At 38.5% G+C, this 22,718-nt stretch overlaps 1 protein-coding gene and 1 pseudogene across 1 annotated transcript in view; both read left to right on the forward strand.

The window, feature by feature from the left end:
- LOC147822277 (uncharacterized) overlaps positions 1 to 22,718 on the forward strand; it is a 246,524-nt gene that overhangs the window by 119,745 nt on the left and 104,061 nt on the right. The window lies entirely within an intron of this gene.
- LOC101698717 (zinc finger protein 280D pseudogene) lies at positions 8,282 to 10,592 on the forward strand (annotated as a pseudogene).

Genomic DNA, 22,718 nt, shown 5'->3' on the forward strand with positions numbered 1-22,718 from the left:
TATATATACACGAAAATGTAACATGGTGCATAACATGGGTAAAATACCTGTTTATACTTTGACACATACACCTTGCTATTCATCATACAAAGTGGGTGAACACAAAGATTGCTGCCTGTATTCCCCCAGAGCAGCTATGGAGATGCACAACCAGCTACTGTTATGCTAAAGTACGTATTTTCATTAGAAAAGTATAGTATTGGCATCTGTGCCCTTGAGTGAGGAACAGAGATATTGATACTGATTTTTTGACATATAGTTTTCCAAGGGTCTATATCCATACACTCATAAAAATCTGTAATGTCTAAGTGAGTTTAAACTGTTCTTATTGTTATATGTTTGAAATACATTTGTTTTGGGAAATTGGCACATAAGTATATATTTTGATCATTTTTGATCCCCCTGCTTTTTTCCTATGATCCCCTTCCCAATCTCCAAAAAGTCTGCCTCCATCTTTTCTGCCATCTCTTCTTTATTTTATTTTATTTTATTTTTTTATCATGTCATCTGCAAATAATGATAATTTAATTTCTTTCTTTTTTTTCATTTTTTTAAATTAAATTATTTTATTGTTATATTGTAGGCATACAACACAATTACATTTCTCACTGGGAACTGTACCTTTACATAATGCATCTTGGTTCTTATTTTTTCCCCATTCCTAGCCCTCCCTTTACCCCCTCCACCCTTCCCTATTTACAAAGATTTTATTTCCATTTTTTCCATTTCTCATCATTTTTCCTTTCCCTTCTTTCCTTTCCCCTGCCCCTCCCACTACCCCTACCCCTTTGGACCTATTCTTCCTATTTTACATTATCAATTATTCATTCTAATCATTGGTACATTTTAGGTATACAATATAATGACATTCATCATTGGAAATTTGCACCTTTACATAGTCTGTCTTGGTTCTTATTTTTCACCCTTGCCCAGCCCTTTTTTCAACCCCTCCATTCCTACCTAATTACAAAGATTTTATTCCTATTTTTCCATCTTCTCATATTAATCCCATTCTCTTCTATCCTTTCCTCTAGTCCTCCCACTTCCTTCCTCTTTGCCCCTTTTCTATTTCACATTACCTATTATATATTTAGTCCTAATTTATACTTTGAGTTTCTCACACCAGAGAAACTATTCGGTATTTATACATGTGTGGCCTATTTATTTCACTTAAGAGTATCGCCTCAATTTGCATCCACTTAGCTATAAATGTCTCTAATTTCTCATTTCTTATGACTGAGTAGTACTCCATTTTATAAAAAAAACACATTTTCTTTATCCAGTCTCCAGTTGATGGGCATTTGGGCTACTTCTAAGTTTTAGCTGTTACAAATTGTGCTGCTATGAACATGGGTGCACATATATCACTGTGGTATGATTCTTTTAATTCTATGGGGAAGATCTCCAGCAGGGGAATAGCGGGGTCAAATGGGACTTCCAGGCCTAGTTCTTTGAGGTATCTCCATACTGATTTCCACAGTGCTTGCACCAGTCTACACTCCCACCCTCAGTGGAGCAGGGTTTCTCTTCCCCACAGCCCCACCAGCATTTGTTATTGGTTGATTTCATGATAGCAGCCATTCTTTCTGGAGTGAAGTGGAATCTCAGCACTGTTTTCATTTGCATCTCTCGAATGACCAGTGATATTGAACATTTTTTCATGTATTTATTTGTTATTTCTACTTCTTTGTGTGAGAAATGTCTGTTCATTTCAGATGCCCATTTTTGGATTGGGTCTTTAAATTTGGGATCATTTTAAGTTCTTTATAGATTCAAGATAGTAGACCTTTGTCTGAGGAAAAGCAGGTGAAGATTTTTTCCCACATTGTGGGTTGTCTCTTCACACTGCTGGTGGTTTCTCTTGTTGTGCAGAAGCCTTTTAATAAGAAGAGATCCCACTTGTTGATTGTTTGTGCTAGTTCACGAGCAACTGAGGTTTTGTTCATAAAATCTTTTCCTACACTGATGTCTTCAAGGGTTCTACCTAACCTCTGTTCCAACTGGTTCAGAGTTTCTATTTTAATATTTAGATCTTTAATCCATTTTGATTTTAGTTTAGTGCATGGTGAGAGATACAGGTCTAGTTTTAATCTTTGGCAAGTTGAAGCCCAATTTTTCCAGCACCATTTATTAAAGAGGCTATCTTTCCTCCAGTGAGGGTGTTTGGCTCCATTGTCGAAGATGAGATGGCTGAGTGTGTCTGGCGTTGTTTCTGCATCTTCTAATCTGTTCCACTGGTCCTCAGGTCTGTTTCTTTGGCAGTACCTTGCTGTTTTTATCAGAGTAGCTTTGTAGCATAGTTGCAGGTTGGGGATTGTGATACCCCCTGCCATGTCTCTGTTACCTAGAATGGCTTTTGCTATTCTGGGTCTCTTCTTGTTCCAAATGAATTTTTGGATTGTTTTCTCGAGGTCTATGAAGTATGCTGCTGGGATCACAATTGGAATTGCATTAAATCTATATAGCAGTTTTGGAAGTATGGCCATTTTCACTATATTAATCCTTCCTACCCAGGAGCAGGAGATGTCTGTCCATTTTCGGATATCATCTTCAATCTCTCTTTTCAGAGTGCCATAGTTTTCAGAGAAGAGGTCTTTGATTTCTTTCATTAGGTTGATTCCTAGGTATTTCAGTTTTTTGGATGCTATTGTGAAAGGAATTATTTGCCCTATTTCTCTCTCAGTGAGTCTGTCATTGGTGTAGAGGAAAGCTATTGATTTTTGTGTGTTGACCTTGTAACCAGCTACTTGACTGTATTTGGTTATTAAGTCTAGAAGACTTTTGGTGGAGTTCTTGGGGTCTTCTATATAGAGTAGCATGTCATCTGCAAATAAAGACAATTTGACTTCTTCATTTCCTATCTTTATTCCTTTTATTTCTTTCTCTTTTCTAATTGTCGTGGCTAATGTTTCCAGAACTATATTAAACAAGAGTGGTGACAGTGGACATCCTTGTCTTGTTCCTGATTTAAGTGTGAAGGATTTCAGTTTTTGACCATTTAGTAGGATATTGGCTGTTGGTTTTTCATAGATGGCTTCTATCAGTTTGAGGTAGAGACCATCTATTCCAATTTTTTGTAGGGTTTTTAATCATAAATGCATGTTGGATTTTGTCAAATGCTTTTTCTGCATCTATGGAGATAGTGATATGGTTTTTGTCCTTGAGCGTATTGATATAGTGTATTACATTGATTGATTTTCATATATTGAACCATCCCTGCATCCCTGGGATGAATCCCACTTGATCAGGGTGTATGATCTTCTTGATGATCTTCTGCGTCCTGTTTGCCAATATCTTATTAAGCAGTTTTGCCTCTATGTTCATTAGTGAGATTGGCCTATAGTTCTCCTTTTCAGTTGGGTCTTTCTCTGCTTTGGGGATCAAGGGGATGCTTGCTTCCAGGAATGAATTTGGGAGTATTGCTTCCCTTTCAATTTCACTGAAGAGTTTAAAGAGTAGTGGCAGCAGTTCCTCTCTAAATGTCTTGTAGAATTCATCAGTGAAGCCATCAGGGCCCGGGCTTTTCTTAGCTGATAAGTTTTTAATTACCTTTTCAATTTCATTGGTTGATATTGAGGTGTTCAGAATTTTTAGGTCTTCTTCGTTCAACTTTGGAAATTCATATGTATCTAGGAATCTGTCCATTTTTTCTGTGTTGTCCATCTTATTGGTGTATAGGTTCTGGAAGTAGGTGTTGATGATCCTCTGGATTTCTGCTGGGTCTGTTGTCATTTCACCCTTTTCATTCCTAATTGCATGGATTTGGGCCCTTTGTTTCCTTTTTCTGACAAGGTTGGCTAAGGGTTTGTCAATTTTGTTGATTCTTTTGAAGAACCAACTCTTGGCTTCATTGATATTTTGTATCATTCTCTTAGCCTCCATTGCATTGATTTCTCCTCTGATCTTTATAATTTCCTCCCTTGTATGAGCTTTGGGGTTGTCCTGCTCTTCTTTTTCTAGAAGCTTGAGGTTCAGCATCAGGTTCTTTAATTGGGCTCATTCTGTTTTCCTAATATGTGTATTCACTGCTATGAATTTCCCTCATAAGACTGCTTTCATTGTGTCCCATAGATTCTGATATGTTGTATTGTCATTGTCATTTAATTAAAGGAACTGTCTGATTTCTTCTTTAATTTTCTCTGTGACCCATTGGTTATTCAGAAGTGTGTTGTTCAATTTCCACGTGTTTATGAAATTTTTAGAGTTTCTTTTGCTATGGATCTCCAATTTCATTGCACTATGGTCTGATAATATACAGGGGATAGCTTCAATTTCTTTGCACTTACTTAAACATGTTCTATGTGTGAGTATGTGGTCTATTTTTGAGAATGACCCATGTGCAGCTGAGAAGAATGTGTATTCTGATTTTGTGGGGTGGAAGATTCTGTAAACATCTGTTAAGTTCATTTGTTCAAGAGTTCGATTGAGTTCTAGTATTTCATTACTTATTTTTAGTCTAGCTGATCTATCTATTTGTGACAGTGGGGTGTTGAGGTCCCCCACTACAATTGCATTAGTGCATACATGACTTTTCATGTCTGTTAGTATTTGTTTTATATAGTTGGGTGCACTAGTGTTTGGTGCATAGATATTTATGATTGTCATCTCTTCCTCTTGGGTTCTTACCTTTATAAGGATGTAGTGTCCTTCTTCATCTCTCTTAATCAGTGTTGGTTTGAAATCTAGTTGATCTGCCAAGAGGATAGCTACTCCTGCTTTTTTTCAGGTTCCTGTCACATGCAGTATTGTTTTCCACCCTTTAACTTTCAGTCTATGAGTTTCCATTTGAATGAAGTGTGTTTCTTGTATGAAGCATATTGTTGGATTTTGCTTCTTGACCCATTCTGCCAGTCTATTTCTTTTGATTGGTGAATTGAGACCATTAACGTTGATGGTTATAACTGAAATGTATTGACTTGTCATTGCCATGACTTTTTCTTTTTGTTGGGTTTTTCCCCTTTACATTTAATTTCTTGTCATGCCAGATGGGTTCATTCTGCTTTGCTTCCTGGGGTTGTGATCCTCAATGTCTGTTCCTAGGATATTGTGTGAAATTCTTTGGAGTGCTGGCTTGGTATTCACAAAGTTCCTAAGGTGCTCTTTGTCATGAAAGTATCTTATTTCTCCATCACTTTTGAAAGATAGTTTTGCAGGGTACATCAATCTGGGTTGGAGGCTGTTTTCTTTTAGGGCTTGGAATATGTCACTCCAAGCTCTTCTTGCCTTGATGGTTTGTGTTGAGAAGTCTGCTGTGATTGTGATGGGCTTTTCTTTGTATGTGGTTTGTTTCTTTTCTCTGACTGCTTGGAGAACTTTGTTCTCCTCTTGTGTTTCTGGAATCTTAGCAATTATATGCCTATGTGTAGATTTTTTTTGATCAAGGCTATTTGGAGTCCTATATGCCTCACTTATCTGTATGTCAAGCTCTTTTCTCCTGCTTGGGAAGTTTTCTGCCATTATTTCTGTGAAGAGATTTTTTTATGTCATCTCCACTCTCTCCTGTTTCTTCATTGACTCCAATCAGTCTTATGTTATTCTTCTTTGCATCATCTAGCAGCTGCTGGATTGATTTCTCATGTTCCCTTATAAGTTTGAAGCAATTTTTCTTTTCCTGGTCACTAATTGCAATCTTATCTTCTGTTTCTGAAATTCTGTCCTCACACTGGCTCATTCTGCTGTGTAGACTTTCAGTGGAGTTTTTCATGTCCTGGAAATCTATTTGCACCTGTTTTATGGATTCCATTTGTTTCTTATGTTGGGATTCCATCATGTTCCTGAGCTCCTCTCTAGATTTATTAATCATGTCTTGCACTAGGGGCACAATTTCTCCTGTTATGTGAGAAATTATTTCTGATTTCATTTTTTCCAGATCCCCTTTTGTTGCCAGTTCAGTGGGTCCAGGTGGTTGAGTATCAGAGTGTTCCATCTCATTTCCCTTTGGGGTTGCTGTAGGTGATCTGGAAGTCTGGTTTTGAGACTTATTTATGTGTTTTCTCATTTCAAGTGGGGTGGGGGGCTGTTAGCACCTGCACAGATTACCTCCTCTGAGCTGGTTGAGGTGGGACAGGGGCCAGGCGTAGCGGTAGGGATGGTGACCCAGAAGCCCTTTTCTGTGGGCTGGGAGCAGCAGCAGGGATGGTGGCCCAGAAGCCCATTCTTCTGGACCAGGAGCAGTGAGATGGTGGCTCAGAAGCCCCTCCCTCTGGGCCAGGAGTGGTTGGAGGGATGGTGGCCTGGAAGCCCCCTCCTCTGGGCCAGGAACAGTGGGACAGAAGGTGGACCAAAAGCCCTTTCCTCTAGGCTGGGAGCAGTGAGAGGGATGGCGACTGGGAAGCCCCTTCCCCTGGGCCAGGAGCAGTGGGATGACAGCTCAGAAGCCCCTACCTCTTGGCCGGGAACAGCAGGATTCAGTTCCTTTTTTCTGGTTGTCTGGTGTCCTCTGAGTCTTTGTAGTGTGGAACTACGTGGCTGCCTGTCTGAAGCAGGGTGATTCGGTGTCTTCCGTGGGACTCAGGACCTCGGTAGGGTGTGCACAGACCTGCCTGTGTGCAGTGGGCTGATTCGGCATGTTCCCCAGGACTGGGGACCTCGGTAGGGCCTGGGCAGACCTGCCTGTCTGCAGCGGGGTGATTCGGCGTCTTCCATGTGACCTCTGTGAATTTTAATACTGTTGTCCTTACCTTCTACTCATTCCTAACTGACCCTAGTCTGGATTCTGTCCTCACTATATTATTGAAATTGCCCTTGTAAAGTCGCCACTGACCTCAGTGTCCTAAACTCAGTGAGTCCCTCTCAGTATTAGCTTGCCTAGCCATTAAACATAGCTGAGTCCTGCAGCCCTCTCTTCCTCATTTCCTATGCCTCAGGCATACTGGGCTTGACACAGGTTTTTGTACACAGTGTGTTCTGTCCTTAGACCTTTTGTGTGCTCTGTACCTTCTCCTTGGCATGCTTTTCCTTCCAGTTCCTCTCTGCCCCTTCACCTAGTTAACCACTTCTCTACTTTCAGTTCTCAATATAAATGTTGCAGGAAGTTAGATTAGATCATTACAATTCTACTTTGAAATACTGATCAGGCATGTAATATTCTCTCTCTCTCTCTCTCTCTCTTTTTTCCTCCTTCCTTGTAAGACCCTGAAAGATTGAGGCCACAATTGCATTTACTATTGAAACTTCAGTACCTAAGTGCCTAGAACAGTACTTCGTTCATTGTAGATGCTAAGCTACTAAGCATTTTTGTTGTTATTGAATGAATTTACAAACAGTTGCAGTCATGGGATACATACAATTTTATATCCTACTGTTTCATACCCAATACATATCTCCATGTTGTTGCCTGATAATTTTAATTTTTATTAAAATCATATATGTACACAAATGCTCAACATGGAAATAAATCAGAGGTCCATCAACAGAAAATAGATAAAAAATAAGTGGATTTTTAATTAAATGGAATATTACACCATGATACTGAAAGTCTTGCTGCACAAAACAACATAGCTGAACCTTCAAACATGCTAGCAAATAAAGTGAAAAAAAGAGTGTACATATATTATTTCATTTATACAAATTTCAAAGTCAGGGAATCCTGATTTATGGTATTACAGGTGAGGATACTGGATATCTTTAATGGGATGTTGGTGAGAGCCACTAAAGGGCCTTTCTAGGTATTGGTAAAGTTCTGTTCTTCTATTTGGGTGCTGTTATATGGTGTGTTCACCTTGAAGTTATGATGTGTGTACTTTTCCCTACTTACATAATACTTCATATTTAGATGTGTTCAATTTTTCTTTTAAAAATTTTACTTAAGGCCTTCCTGGCCCAGGTGCCACTCCGCGACAGAGCCGCTGCCTCAGCCACACGCTCCTCCCCTTCCTCCTCCTCCTCAGGGCTGCCTTGAGGTCGACCCGCTCCACTCACGGGTTGAAGTCTGAATCTTAAGGACTTGACGTCTCTTAGTGCCCTTATACGTAAAAGTGAGACGGAGCATATGAGTACAGAAGCTGCCCCTTGGCCTTGGCTAGGGACCCGCATGGGGCATCTGTACCCACGCAGGGAGGAGTGGGCCGGCGAGGCCCCGGCTGGAGGGCTGTGTGCTTTGTGATGGCCTAACATAATGCCATTACAGGGTCTCCCTATGTAGTTCAGGCTGGCCTCAAACTCATGGTGATCCTCCTGTCTCAGCCTCCTGAATGGTGACAATACAGCCATGTGCCACCATACCCAGCTAAAATACAAGATTTTAAGTCAAATATTAGTCATTGGTCTCTTTTTCAATTAACATAATTCAAAAATGGCAGAACTCTTTATGGAATGTGAGGAAGAAGAGCTGGAACCATGGCAGAAGAAAGTAAAAGAAGATGATGATGATGATGATGATGATGATGATGATGATGATGATGATGATCCAATCTTTGTTGGGGAGATAGCAAGTTCAAAACCAGCAATTTCAAATATTTTGAATAGAGTTAACCCTGGCTTGTATTCAAGGGGAATAAAGAATGGCGCACTCAGTTGAGGTGTTACGACTGCATTCAAGCCTACAAGTCAACACTACACGAACTCAACATCAAATCCAGTGTCTGCCTCGCCAGTAAATTTTCATCCTGAATCTAGACCTTCAAATAGCTCTGTTATTGTTCAGCCTTTTTTCTAAACCTGGTTATATAACAAATCCATCACAAGCTGTATCTAATAATTCTTCAGAGTTACTGTTTGATTTGACCCAGGATACAGGATTATCACCTTACCAAGGGGGACCAGCACTTTCTATAGCAGGTGTGAATGAAAGTTCGTTTATATCAAAATGTCCTTCAGCTTCTGAAGGAAACAGTGTTAATCCAAAAAAGCCTAAGCCCAGTGAAAGTGTTTCTGGAACAGATTCCTCAGCTGTGTTCCCTTCAATTAACTCACCTTCCCAGACATCTTCCCAGGCTATGCCATCAAAAGGTGCAAATACCTCATCAAATCAGTCTAAAAATGGAACACCTTTTCTAAGAGCTTGTCCAAAGTGCAATATTCATTTCAATCTTTTGGATCCTCTGAAAAATCATATGAAGTATTGTTGTCCAGACATGATAAATAATTTTTTAGGACTGGCTAAAACAGAATTTTCAAACACAGTAAATAAGTCTGTTGATTCAGAGAAAGGAAAATTGATCATGTTAGTTAATGACTTTTATTATGGAAAGCATGAAGGAGATGTCCAGGAAGAATAGAAGACTCACACAACCTTTAAATGCCTCAGTTGCCTGAAAATTCTAAAAAATAATATTCGGTTCATGAACCACATGAAACACCATTTGGAACTCGAAAAGCAGAGCAGTGAGAGCTGGGAAAAACCACACCACCTGCCAGCATTGCTACTGCCAGTTCCCCACACCCTTTCAGCTGCAGTGCCACATTGAAAGTATTCACATCCCCCATGAATTTTCTACCATTTGTAAAATCTGTGAATTATCATTTGAAACAGAACATGTTATTTTACAACATATGAAGGACAATCATAAACCTGGTGAAATGCCATATATCTGCCAGGTTTGCAATTATAGATCATCATCATTTTCTGATGTAGATGCTCATTTTAGGACATCTCATGAAAACACTAAGAACTTGCTGTGTCCATTTTGTCTCAAAGTTATTAAAATTGCAACACCCTATATGCATCATTATATGAAGCATCAGAAAAAAGGAATACATCGTTGTACAAAATGCAGGCTGCAATTTTTGACATGCAAGGAAAAAATGGATCACATGACCCAACGTCATCGAACATTTGTAAAACCTAAACAACTACAAGGATTGCCTCCTGGAACAAAAGTTACCATTCGAGCTTCAGTTGCACCTCTTCAATCAGGATCTTCACTTACACCTTCTTTAGTGCAAGCACTTCTACCCTTCAGCTCTCACCTCCAAGGACAAAAAATATAACTGCAAAAAATCCCACAAAATTAAACACAAGTAAACCTAATACACCCAAATCCAATGCCAGTAAATCTAATGGAAGTAAGCCTAATGGAAATAAATCTAAATACAAATCAAAAACCTCTAATGTGCAAAAGAAACAAAGCACATTGGCTAATAGCAATAAAAAGGGTAAAGTTAATACAGCACTGAGGAACTTAAGATATCGTCGGGGCGTTCACAAGTGCATTCAGTATTGTTCTGAAATAAAAGATTTTGCAAACCATTTTCCTACATACATCCACTGTAGTTTTTGCAGATACAACACTAGCTGTAGCAAAGCCTATGTAAATCACATGATGAGCTTTCATAGTAACTGTCCAAGTAAAAGGTTTGTATATTTAAGATGCATTCAGAAGATCTCAGGGGCATTACTCTAGTGTGCCTTAATTGTGATTTCCTAGCTGATGTTTCTGGATTAGATAATATGGCCAAACACTTAAGTCAACACGAAACTCACACTTGCCACATTGTAACAGACAAAGTTTCTGTTTGTATCCCAACTTCTGAACATCTTTCTGAATGCAGAAGCAGCCTAGAGATTTCAAAGAATGTCCAGGGTGCACCTGTACAGTGTCCCCCTTCGATGAACACAACTGATGCTTGTTCTGTCTTTCCAAAGAATGTGAATAATTTGACTGTGGGACCGGCTCTAGGTTGTGGCCTCAATAAATCATATTTTGGGGAGATTCCCTTCTTACATGGCTGGCCTTCCATAAAGCTGCTGCTGATTTGGCCAGACATGGCCTCAAGGCCCACCACATTGAGTATACTTCCCACTGGCGGCTTTGGCTCTTGATCTTAAGCTTATGGGGCAATTATGACCAAGAAAATCTCATCAGATCAATTGGCTGCTGCCCTTAAATCTTTCTGTAACATAAATGCATTCCAAGATATACAAAAACTCTGGTTGTTAGGAAATTCATGGCAACTTTAATATTCTTGGAACAGTAGGTCTCTATAATTATGTTCCAAAATTATTTTTAATATTACTTAAAATATATTTCTCAATATTAAGTATAGTTTTTTCAGTGATACTAATTCTCAGATTTTTTTAATTCTAAAATTTTTAACTTAATAGCTTGGTTTTCTGTTCTTTAAGTTTATTGATGTATATTTTCTGATTTCTATATTTCTGTTAAAACTTGTTTACTATTTGTTTTATAAAGAACTCCAAGAGAGTCCTTCAAATTCTCTGCAGATTTCATGTGAGCTGCCTGTTTGTAGCATTTTAATTTGGCTATTGCTCAGACCCTTAGACCATTCTTATATTCTCTGTCCTGTTTCAGGATTATTAATATTATGTTAATAATTACGGGTTTTAAGGTTTAAAGAATCAGTAAGACTTCTGCTTACAGATCTTAAAAACAAGTTTTAAAGTAACATATTTGTATATCTATGCAATCTCTGCTTAGCCATTAATATAGTTCCTTTGGGTAATGGTAACCTATTAAATATATATGGTAACCAACAGTTCACATGTTTCTTTACTATATATATTTTAATTTTGTCCTTTGTTTATCTTAGTTACATCAAATATAAATTTATTAAATAGTTTTGATACTATTACATTTTAATAAAAATTGTGGCGTTTAAAAAAAATTTTACTTAATAAAAAATTAGCTAATTTTAGTGGCAGATGTTTTAGAGTCAAGTAGTTCTACAAGGTTTAGATAGTATTTCTTTGCTTCCTATTCCCTTGCCATTGGCCTGCAATGTCCATCTCCCCACAAAAGTCAAGTCTCTTGAACCAGGCATGGTGGTACAGGCCTGTAATTCCAGAACTCAGGAGGCTGAGGCAGGAAGATTGCCATTAGTTTGAGGCTAGCCTGGACTGAAAAGTGAGTGCAAGGCCAGCCTGAACTACTCAGCAAGATTCTGTCTTAAAAAAAAAAAAAGTTGAATTTCTTGCTTTTGACCTCCATAACTCTAATTAACATACTTGATCCCCATTCCTAGCCCTCCCTTCACCCCCTCTACCCTTCCCTATTTACAAAGACTTTATTTCCATTTTTTCCATTTCTCAGCATTTTTCCTTTCCTTTCTTTCCTTTCCCCTGCCCCTCCCACGACCCCTACGCCTTTGGACCTTTTCTTCCTATATTACATTTTCGGTTATCCATTCTAATCATTGGTACATTTTAGGCATACAATATAATGACATTCATCATTGGAAATTTGCACCCTTACATAGTCTCTCTTGGTTCTTATTTTTCACCCTTGCCCAGGCCCCCCTTCAACCCCTCCATTACTCCCTATTTACAGAGATTTTGTTCCTATTTTTCCATTTTCTCATATTAATCCCATTTCCTTCTATCCTTTCCCCTAGCCCTCCCACTTCCTTCCCCTTTGCCCCTTTTCTTCTTATTTCATATTACCTATTATACATTTTAGTCCTTATTTACACTTTCAGTTTCTCACACCAGAGAAACTATTCGGTATGTACACATCTGTGTCCTATTTATTTCACTTAAGAGTTTCGCCTCAATGTGCATCCAGTTAGCTATAAATGTCTCTAATTTCTCATTTCTTATGACTGAGTAGTACTCCATTTTATAAAAAAAACACATTTTCTTTATCCAGTCTCCAGTTGATGGGCATTTGGGCTGTTTCCAAGTTTTAGCTATTACAAACTGTGCTGCTGTGAACATGGGCACACATATATCACTGTGGTATGATTCTTCTAATTCTTTTGGGAAGATCCCCAGCAGTGGAATAGCAGGGTCAAATGGGACTTCCAGTCCTAGTTCTTTGAGGTATCTCCATACTGATTTCCACAGTGCTTGCACCAGTCTACACTCCCACCAGCAGTGGAGCAGGGTTCCTCTTTCCCCACAGCCCCACCAGCATTTGTTATTGGTTGATTTCATGACAGCAGCCATTCTTTCTGGAGTGAGGTGGAATCTGAGCATTGTTTCCATTTGCATCTCTCGAATGACCAGTGATGTTGAACATTTTTTCATGTATTTATTTGCTATTTCTACTTCTTTGTCTGAGAAATGTCTGTTCATTTCAGATGCCCATTTTTGGATTGGGTCTTTAAATTTGGGATCATTTTAAGTTCTTTATAGATTCAAGATAGTAGACCTTTGTCTGAGGAAAAGCAGGTGAAGATTTTTTCCCACATTGTGGGTTGTCTCTTCACACTGCTGGTGGTTTCTCTTGTTGTGCAGAAGCCTTTTAATAAGAAGAGATCCCACTTGTTGATTGTTTGTGCTAGTTCACGAGCAACTGAGGTTTTGTTCATAAAATCTTTTCCTACACTGATGTCTTCAAGGGTTCTACCTAACCTCTGTTCCAACTGGTTCAGAGTTTCTATTTTAATATTTAGATCTTTAATCCATTTTGATTTTAGTTTAGTGCATGGTGAGAGATACAGGTCTAGTTTTAATCTTTGGCAAGTTGAAGCCCAATTTTTCCAGCACCATTTATTAAAGAGGCTATCTTTCCTCCAGTGAGGGTGTTTGGCTCCATTGTCGAAGATGAGGTGGCTGAGTGTGTCTGGCGTTGTTTCTGCATCTTCTAATCTGTTCCACTGGTCCTCAGGTCTGTTTCTTTGGCAGTACCTTGCTGTTTTTATCAGAGTAGCTTTGTAGCATAGTTGCAGGTTGGGGATTGTGATACCCCCTGCCATGTCTCTGTTACCTAGAATGGCTTTTGCTATTCTGGGTCTCTTCTTGTTCCAAATGAATTTTTGGATTGTTTTCTCGAGGTCTATGAAGTATGCTGCTGGGATCACAATTGGAATTGCATTAAATCTATATAGCAGTTTTGGAAGTATGGCCATTTTCACTATATTAATCCTTCCTACCCAGGAGCAGGAGATGTCTGTCCATTTTCGGATATCATCTTCAATCTCTCTTTTCAGAGTGCCATAGTTTTCAGAGAAGAGGTCTTTGATTTCTTTCATTAGGTTGATTCCTAGGTATTTCAGTTTTTTGGCTGCTATTGTGAAAGGAATTATTTGCCCTATTTCTCTCTAAGTGAGTCTGTCATTGGTGTGGAGGAAAGCTATTGATTTTTGTGTGCTGACCTTGTAACCAGCTACTTGACTGAATTTGGTTATGAAGTCTAGAAGACTTTTGGTGGAATTCTTGGGGTCTTCTATATAGAGTATCATGTCATCTGCAAATAATGACAATTTGACTTCTTTATTTCCTATCTTTATTCCTTTTATTTCTTTCTCTTTTCTAATTGTCGTGGCTAATGTTTCCAAAACTATATGGAACAAGAGTGGTGATAGTGGACATCCTTGTCTTGATCCTAATTTGAGTGTGAAGGATTTCAGTTTTGGACCATTTAGTATGATATTGGCTGTTGGTTTTTCATAGATGGCTTCTATCAGTTTGAGGTAGAGACTATCTATGCCAATTTTTTGTAGGGTTTTTATCATAAATGCATGTTGGATATTGTCAAATGCTTTTTCTGCATCTATGGAGATAATCATATGGTTTTTGTCCTTGACTGTATTGATATAGTGTATTACACTGATTGATTTTCATATATTGAACCATCCCTGCATCCCTGGGATGAATCCCACTTGATCAGGGTGTATGATCTTCTTGATGATCTTCTGCATTCTGTTTGCCATTATCTTTTTAAGGATTTTTCCATCTGTGTTCATTAGTGAGATTGGCCTATAGTTCTCTTTTTCAGTTGGGTCTTTCTGTGCTTTGGGGATCAAGGTGATGCTTGCTTCCAGGAATGAATTTGGGAGTATTGGTTCCCTTTCAATTTCATTGAAGAGTTGAAAGAGTAGTGGCAGCAGTTCCTCTCTAAATGTCTTGTAGAATTCATCAGTGAAGCCATCAGGGCCCGGGCTTTTCTTAGTTGATAAGTTTTTAATTACCTTTTCAATTTCATTGGTTGATATTGGGTTGTTCAGAATTTTTAGGTCTTCTTCGTTCAACTTTGGAAATTCATATGTATCTAGGAATCTGTCCATTTCTTCTGTGTTGTCCATCTTATTGGTGTATAGGTTCTGGAAGTAGGTGTTGATGATCCTCTGGATTTCTGCTGGGTCTGTTGTCATTTCACCCTTTTCATTCCTAATTGCATGGATTTGGGCCTTTTGTTTCCTTTTTCTGACAAAGTTGGCTAAGGGTTTGTCAATCTTGTTGATTCTTTTGAAGAACCAACTCTTGGCTTCATTGATATTTTGTATCATTCTCTTAGCCTCCATTGCATTGATTTCTCCTCTAATCTTTATAATTTCCTCCCTTGTATGAGCTTTGGGGTTGTCCTGCTCTTCTTTTTCTAGAAGCTTGAGGTTCAGCATCAGGTTCTTTAATTGGGCTCATTCTGTTTTCCTAATATGCATATTCACTACTATGAATTTCCCTCATAAGGCTGCTTTCATTGTGTCCCATAGATTCCGATATGTTGTATTGTCATTGTCATTTAATTAAAGGAACTGTCTGATTCCTTCTTTAATTTCCTCTGTGACCCACTGGTTATTCAGAAGTGTGTTGTTCAATTTCCACGGTTTATGAAATTTTTTGAGTTTCTTTTGCTATGGATCTCCAATTTCATCGCACTGTGGTCTGATAATATACAGGGGACAACTCTGTAAACATCTGTTAAGTTCATTTGTTCAAGAGTTTGATTGAGTTCTAGTATTTCATTACTTATTTTTAGTCTAGCTGATCTATCTATTTGTGACAGTGAGGTGTTGAGGTCCCCCAATACAATTGTATTAGTGCATATGTGACTTTTCATGTCTGTTAGTATTTGTTTTATATAGTTGGGTGCACTAGTATTTGGTGCATAGATATTTATGATTGTCATCTCTTCCTCTTTGGTTCTTCCCTTTGCAAGGATTTAGTGTCCTTCTTTGTCTCTCTTAATCAGTGTTGGTTTGAAATCTAGTTGATCTGCCAAGAGGATAGCTACTCCTGCTTTTTTTCAGGTTCCTGTCACATGCAGTATTGTTTTCCACCCTTTAACTTTCAGTCTATGAGTTTCCTTTTGAATGAAGTGTGTTTCTTGTATGCAGCATATTGTTGGATTTTGCTTCTTGACCCATTCTGTCAGTCTATTTCTTTTGATTGGTGAATTGAGACCATTAATGTTGATGGTTATAACTGAAACATATTGACTTGTCATTGCCATGACTTTTTCTTTTTGTTGGGTTCTCCCCCTTTACATTTAATTTCGTGTCATACCAGATGGGTTCATTCTGCTTTGCTTCCTGGGGTTGTGATCCTCAATGTCTGTTCCTAGGATATTGTGTGAAATTCTTTGGAGTGGTGGTTTGGTATTCACGAAGTTCCTAAGGTGCTCTTTGTCATGAAAGTATCTTATTTCTCCATCCATTTTGAAAGATAGTTTTGCAGGGTACATCAATCTGGGTTGGAGGCTATTTTCTTTTAGGGCTTGGAATATGTCACTCCAAGCTCTTCTTGCCTTGATGGTTTGTGTTGTGAAGTCTGCTGTGATTCTGTTGGGCTCTCCTTTGAATATGATTTCTTTCTTTTCTCTGACTGCTTGTAGAACTTTGTTCTTCTGTTGTGTTTCTGGAATCTTAACAATTATATGCCTATGTGTGGATTTTTTTTGATCAAGGCTATTTGGAGTCCTACATGCCTCACTTATCTGTATGTCAAGCTCTTTTCCCCTGCTTGGGAAGTTTTCTGCCATTATTTCTGTGAAGAGATCTTTTATGTCATCTCCACTCTCTCCTGTTTCTTCATTGACCCAATCAGTCTTATGTTATTCTTCTTTGCATCATCTAGCAGCTGCTGGATTGATTTCTCATGTTCCCTTATAAGTTTGAAGCAATTTTTCTTTTCCTGGTCACTAATTGCAATTTTATCTTCTGTTTCTGAAATTCTGTCCTCACATTGGCTCATTCTGCTGTGTAGACTTTCAGTGGAGTTTTTCATGTCCTGGAAATCTATTTGCACCTGTTTTATGGATTCCATTTGTTTCTTATGTTGGGATTCCATCATGTTCCTGAGCTCCTCTCTAGATTTATTAATCATGTCTTGCACTAGGGGCACAATTTCTCCTGTTATGTGAGAAATTATTTCTGATTTCATTTTTTCCAGATCCCCTTTTGTTGCCAGTTCAGTGGGTCCAGGTGGTTGAGTATCAGAGTGTTCCATCTCATTTCCCTTTGGGGTTGCTGTAGGTGATCTGGAAGTCTGGTTTTGAGACTTATTTATGTGTTTTCTCATTTTGACTGGGGCGGGGGGGCTGTTAGTGCCTGCACAGATTACCTCCTCTGAGCTGGGAGACGTGGGACAGGGGCCGCAACCAGCAGTAGTGTTGGTGACCCAAAAGCCCTTTCCTGCGGGCTGGGAGCAGCAGGAGGGATGGTGGCTGGGAAGCCCTTTCCTCTGGACCAGGAGCAGTGGGATGACTGCTCAGAAGCCCCTACCTCTGGCCCGGGAGCAGCGGGACTCAGTACCTTGGTCTGGTGTTCTGGTGTCCCCCACGTCTTTGTAGTATGGAACCAGGTGGCTGCCTGTCTGCAGCGGGGTGATTCGGTGTCTTCTGCGGGACTCAGGACCTCGGTAGGGTGTGCACAGACCTGCCTCATATCTAATTTCTCTTAATGTCGTGGCCATTGAGAAGACTCTTTCAGTCTTAAAATTCAACTCTTTCATCTCTGGGAAATTTTCGTGAATTATTTTGTTAATAATTCCTCTTCCCTATTCTTTTTCCTGCTCTCTCTTACTAGAATTCTTACGTCTCCTAAATCGTTTTTATAATTTTCTTACATTTGGCCTTCAACTTCTTTTTCCTTTTCATGATATAATATTGGCTTATCTCTCTGAGGATATCAATGAAGTTTTTCCTTTTCCATGTATAGTCTTTGTTTTCTCCCGTTGCTTTTTTGATGAGTATTTATTTTGGTTTCAGTCCTACAAGCTAATGACTTTGCTCACATGTCTGGTAATCTTTTTTTTCCCTTAAATTCTTTTATTGGCACATTTTAGGTATACAGTATGTTTACATTTATCATTGGGTGCTTGTACATGTACATGATGTGTCTTGGGGTTTTTTTTTACCCATTACCTGTGTGCCCTTTACCTGCTCCACTCTTCCCTATTTACATAGACTTCCCTTCCATTTTTTTTCTTTTCTCATAGTTTTTCCTTTCCTTTCCCCTTCCCCTCCCACCAATCCTACCCCTTTGGACCTTTTACTATTTCAAACATGTCTGGTAATCTTGATCATAACTGAGTAAGTTTGATTATCACTGAGTGATTGGGAACTCTGAGCATGTAGGTGGGGATTGTTGATTATGGTTTGGTGACCAACCACTCTGATTTGCCTAGGACTATCCCAGTTTCAGCACTGAAAGTCCCATGTTCAAGAAACCCCTTAGTTCCAGGCTGAGGGCCTAGTTGTGTTATCTCTATAGGTGAACTGTATAAATTTTCAAAGGAGTTTAGTGTCAATCCTTTTCATTCTTTTTCCTTGAGCTGTCAAATTCTTCAGAAAATGATATTTCAATTTCCTACCTGGCAGTCAAAGTCCTGCCTGTGAACATTTTTTGGGCTGGGATTGAAAAGTGTAGCAAGATTTTCAACTTCCCATACAAAAATATCCTCCTAGTTCTACTTCAACTAGGCTGCTTTTTTTCATTCACTTTTGACTGAGTGCCTGTTTTGTGTCAGACATGTTTTAAGCACTAGAGAGATAGGAGTGAATAAAACATAAAAAGGCCTGCCTTTAGGACTGACAGTAGATAGATAGATAGATAGATAGAGAGATGTTAGAGAAATACAGTTTTTCTGAAAGTGATAAATGTATGAAAAAACAGAATAGGGAAGAATGAAAGACAGACCTAGGGTGGGAGTGGGAGGCTATCTGAAACAGAATGATCCAAGAAGACCTTCCTGAGAAGATGTCATTAAACAAGTTCTTAAGGATACAAATGAGTAAGTCAGGTGGCTATTTAAAGAAAGAGCTTCCCAAGCACAGGAACTGGGAATGTGCCTGATATCTTTAGAGAAGATGAAGAAGGGTATATCTGTAGCCTATTAACCTAGAGAATAAGAGGGACAAGAGCTATTCAAATTGCTGTGTGAGATGAGACTGTGGGGGAATAATGGCAAGGCAGGGAGTTCAGTTAGGAGGCAATTATAATAATCTAGTTATGTTGTGATAATGTCTTGGGCCAGGTTGTTAACAAATTTGGTGCTGAGATATTGTTAAATTCCAGATATTTTCTAGATTTACTAATCTGTTGGTTAGAAGGTAACAGAGAATGGAAGAAAACAAGGATGACTTCAAGACTCTTGGCCTGAACACCTGAGAGAATGGAATTGCCATTTTCTGAGATGGGAAAGATTGTGGAAGAAGCAGGTTTGGCTTACATGGTTAAGTCTGAGACACTATGTTCTTTATGTGTAGCAGGTAGATCTAGGAGTCAAGTATTTAGGGAAGAGGCTGGAAATTTAAATTCAAGAGAGAGGTTAAGTAAGATAGCTTAGGCAATAATGTAGATGGAGAAGCACTACAAGAATGGAATCCCGAGGTACTCCAGCATGAAATAGAACCCTATGAGGAAGGTATAGAACCAGGAGAGAACACTCTCTCCAATCCAACTGGAAAGCTGTTTCAAGGAAGAGAAGGTGGTCATCTGTTTCAAGTGCTCTTGAAAGAGCCATGTAATTGAGACCCTTTCACTCTTCCAGACCAGAGGTTATCTATCTTAAACTCTCCAGCACCAAACCTCTGGCCTTTTCCTGGGACTGGTCAAGAGATAGATAATCTCCTGGTTTCCAGGATAGGAGAGGAGATAATGAGGTATCAAATTGCTTATGGTTTCAATTTCTTCCCCATATTTAGTTTCCACTTTCAATCCATTTTTAAATTGATATCAGCAATGTCTGCAGCTTTGAAGAATACTATGATATAAATTAGAGTGATTTATGCCTTTCCCCACTGCCAATTTAGGGTTCAATTTTCTCAGATCTCAAGTCATACATTACTTGACAACATATGAATTCTCAAGATTTGAAATTAAAATTTCTATTGTTTCCTCTCCTTTCATTCCAATCTTTGTGGCTTTAAGCCTTAAAAATATCCCCTCACTGTCATATACAGATGAATAGTGGGCACAAGTGTTGAATCCTTCTTATTTACCTGGAAGCTATACCTATCATTTTTAATGGTATGACATAGTCAAACTGCTTGAATATACATCATTTACTTAACTGTTCCCTGTTCCCTAGTCTTTGGACAATTGGTTTACTTCCCATGGCATATAACACTATGACATAAATCTTGCATATAACATTACCTATGATTAGAAAGGTTTTTGTTATTGTTGAGAATTGACTCCCAAAAGTACAACAACTATGTATGTTGAAAGATATTAGTGTTTGATACAATAAAAGAAAGTGTAATGCATAGTTCAGAATATAGTCTCTAATATTAGAGTCAATGCTTTTGTTTGGATCTCTGCTCTGCAGTTTACTAGTTGTGTTATCTTGGGGAAGTTTTCTTAACTCTCTGTGTTCCAGCTTTCTCATTTCTCAAATAGAGATAGTAATAGTAGAGTTATGGAGAGAAGAAGTACGGATTAATACATGCACAAGGAGTACTGCATAATGAATTAGCCAAGAATTGCACCATCATCATCATGATTATCAAGTTTCTTTTCAAAAGAACATCAACTTCAATGTCATCAGCAATTTACAAGGGTGCCAATGTAAATGGTGCTGTGCCATCACTTATTTTCAAAGTCTTTTAAACAGCACACTATTAGGTGCCTCTGATTTTTTTTCTGGTACTACAGATTAAACCTAGAACTTTCAACTGAGCTACATCTCCCTAGCTCATTTAAATTTTTTTTTTTCATTTAAAAGAAATGTTTTTTGGTGTTGGGTATTGGACCCAGGGCCTCACATATGCTTTACGCTGAGGTATCCCCCACACCCCTATTTTGAGAAACTGTCTCATTAAATCACCCAGGCTGGCCTGGAACTTGTGATCCTCCTGTCTTAGTCTCCCAAGTGCTGGGATTACAGGCATGTACTACTGTCCCTGGCCTCTTTGTGAATTTTGCAATAAGAACATGGACTACATTGTTAATGTTCCAATGGTTAAAAGGGAAATCTTAGAAAATTGTTGGCATATTTTGATAGAAAAGTTCTAATGGGGAAGTCACATTATATATGAATTTGACTTGAGCAATATTAATTATATCCTCTGGAAGGTGAGATATGAGTGAGATGAAAAAGAAAAATAACTGTATCTAAACCTATAGTGATTCTTCCCCATCATTCCACTCATTGACAGTATGTGTTTGAGATGAAAATCAAACCTGGTTTTCTTCAGCTGGTCTGAGCTTTAGTGTGCCTTGTCCAGTGGGACTATCTCATGCAGGTTGAGATCTAGGTTTTTAGCATGGTTTCATATCTCACACTTCCCAGATCCAAGTACCCTGTTGCCATTTTGGGATCTGCATTTGTTAGTGATGGTCAAGGAGAACTTCGATCTTGTGTGATTACCTTTATATCCCAAAGTTTTTGGACAACAATAACAACAATTTGATCTTAGACTTATTTAAATGGTATCATCCAACATATTTTCTGTGGAGTCTGTTGATGTTGCTAAGTGACTGTCCTTATGCTGTACATGATACTCTTCCCAATCAGGATACCTTTCCTTTTTTGCCTGAAATAATTAGTACCATCTTTAATGGTAAACTCAAGCCAGAAACCTTCCCAGTTTCCTGTCAACACATTAGGCCATTGTGCTGAGGCCACAGTTATATAGGCCTCTCCTATAGTAGTTATTATGTTAAAATTGATGTTTGTGTTTCTCTCTACTAGCAGTGAGCTCCTCTACTACGACCATGTAGTATTAATTTTTATAACCCCAGTGACTAATAAAATGTGGCATAAGGGCCAGGGATTTAGCTCAGTGGTTCCGCTGCCTGCCTCACAAGTGCAAGGTCCCAAGTTCAATCCCCGGTACCAATAAATAAATAAATAAATAAACAAATAAATTTTTAAAATGTGGCATAAAGTAAGGATTTCATTGATTTTTTTTTTTTTTTTGGTACCGGGGATTGAACTCAGGTCCTTGAGCTTGCTAGGCAGGTGGCACAACCACTGAGCTAAATCCCTGGCCCAATAAAGTAAGGATTTTATTAATATTGGTGAGTGAGTGAACAAGGGATAGAAAATGAGGAAGAAAGAGAACTGTGGAATACAGTATGTGTCATAATACCCAAGGAAAGAATTTAAGAATAAAAGCTGGTCAATTTGAGTAATAATACTACTAGTTATTAAAACTCTATTGTATATGAATAGATTTATATACATTATGATCCTCTTTAGAAATACATTATGCATCACTTATTTTACAGAAGAAGAAAATTTGATCTCAGAAATGTTAAATAATTTTCTCAGGGTCAGAGGGCTAATATGATACAAACAAGGGCTTGGACCCAGTTTTTGTATTTCTACTACTATCTTTTGCTTCCCTGATTTAACCCTGCTAGAAGAGATTTAGTAGAATGATTTAAAAAGCATCCCCTAAATTTTGCTATTAGTAGGTTATTGGCTGAGCCTACAGATTTCACAGGGAGCAATTTCATGTGTCCAGCTTTATCTCTAACTCTGATAACAAAGTGCCTGGTCATAAAGTGTGTTGTTTGAACACATTTCTTCATTAACAAAAATATCACTGAGAGACCACCAAGGCCCCAAAAGAAAACCCAAGTTCCCTGTAGAGAAATGGATTACAGTGTTGTGATGGGGACTCAGGCCTGTGACTCATTCTTAGGAA

Source organism: Heterocephalus glaber, unplaced genomic scaffold, assembly GCF_053883595.1.
Source record: "Heterocephalus glaber isolate CG9 unplaced genomic scaffold, H.glaber_assembly_v1.0 deba00001666, whole genome shotgun sequence".
Taxonomy (NCBI): Eukaryota; Metazoa; Chordata; class Mammalia; order Rodentia; family Bathyergidae; genus Heterocephalus; species Heterocephalus glaber.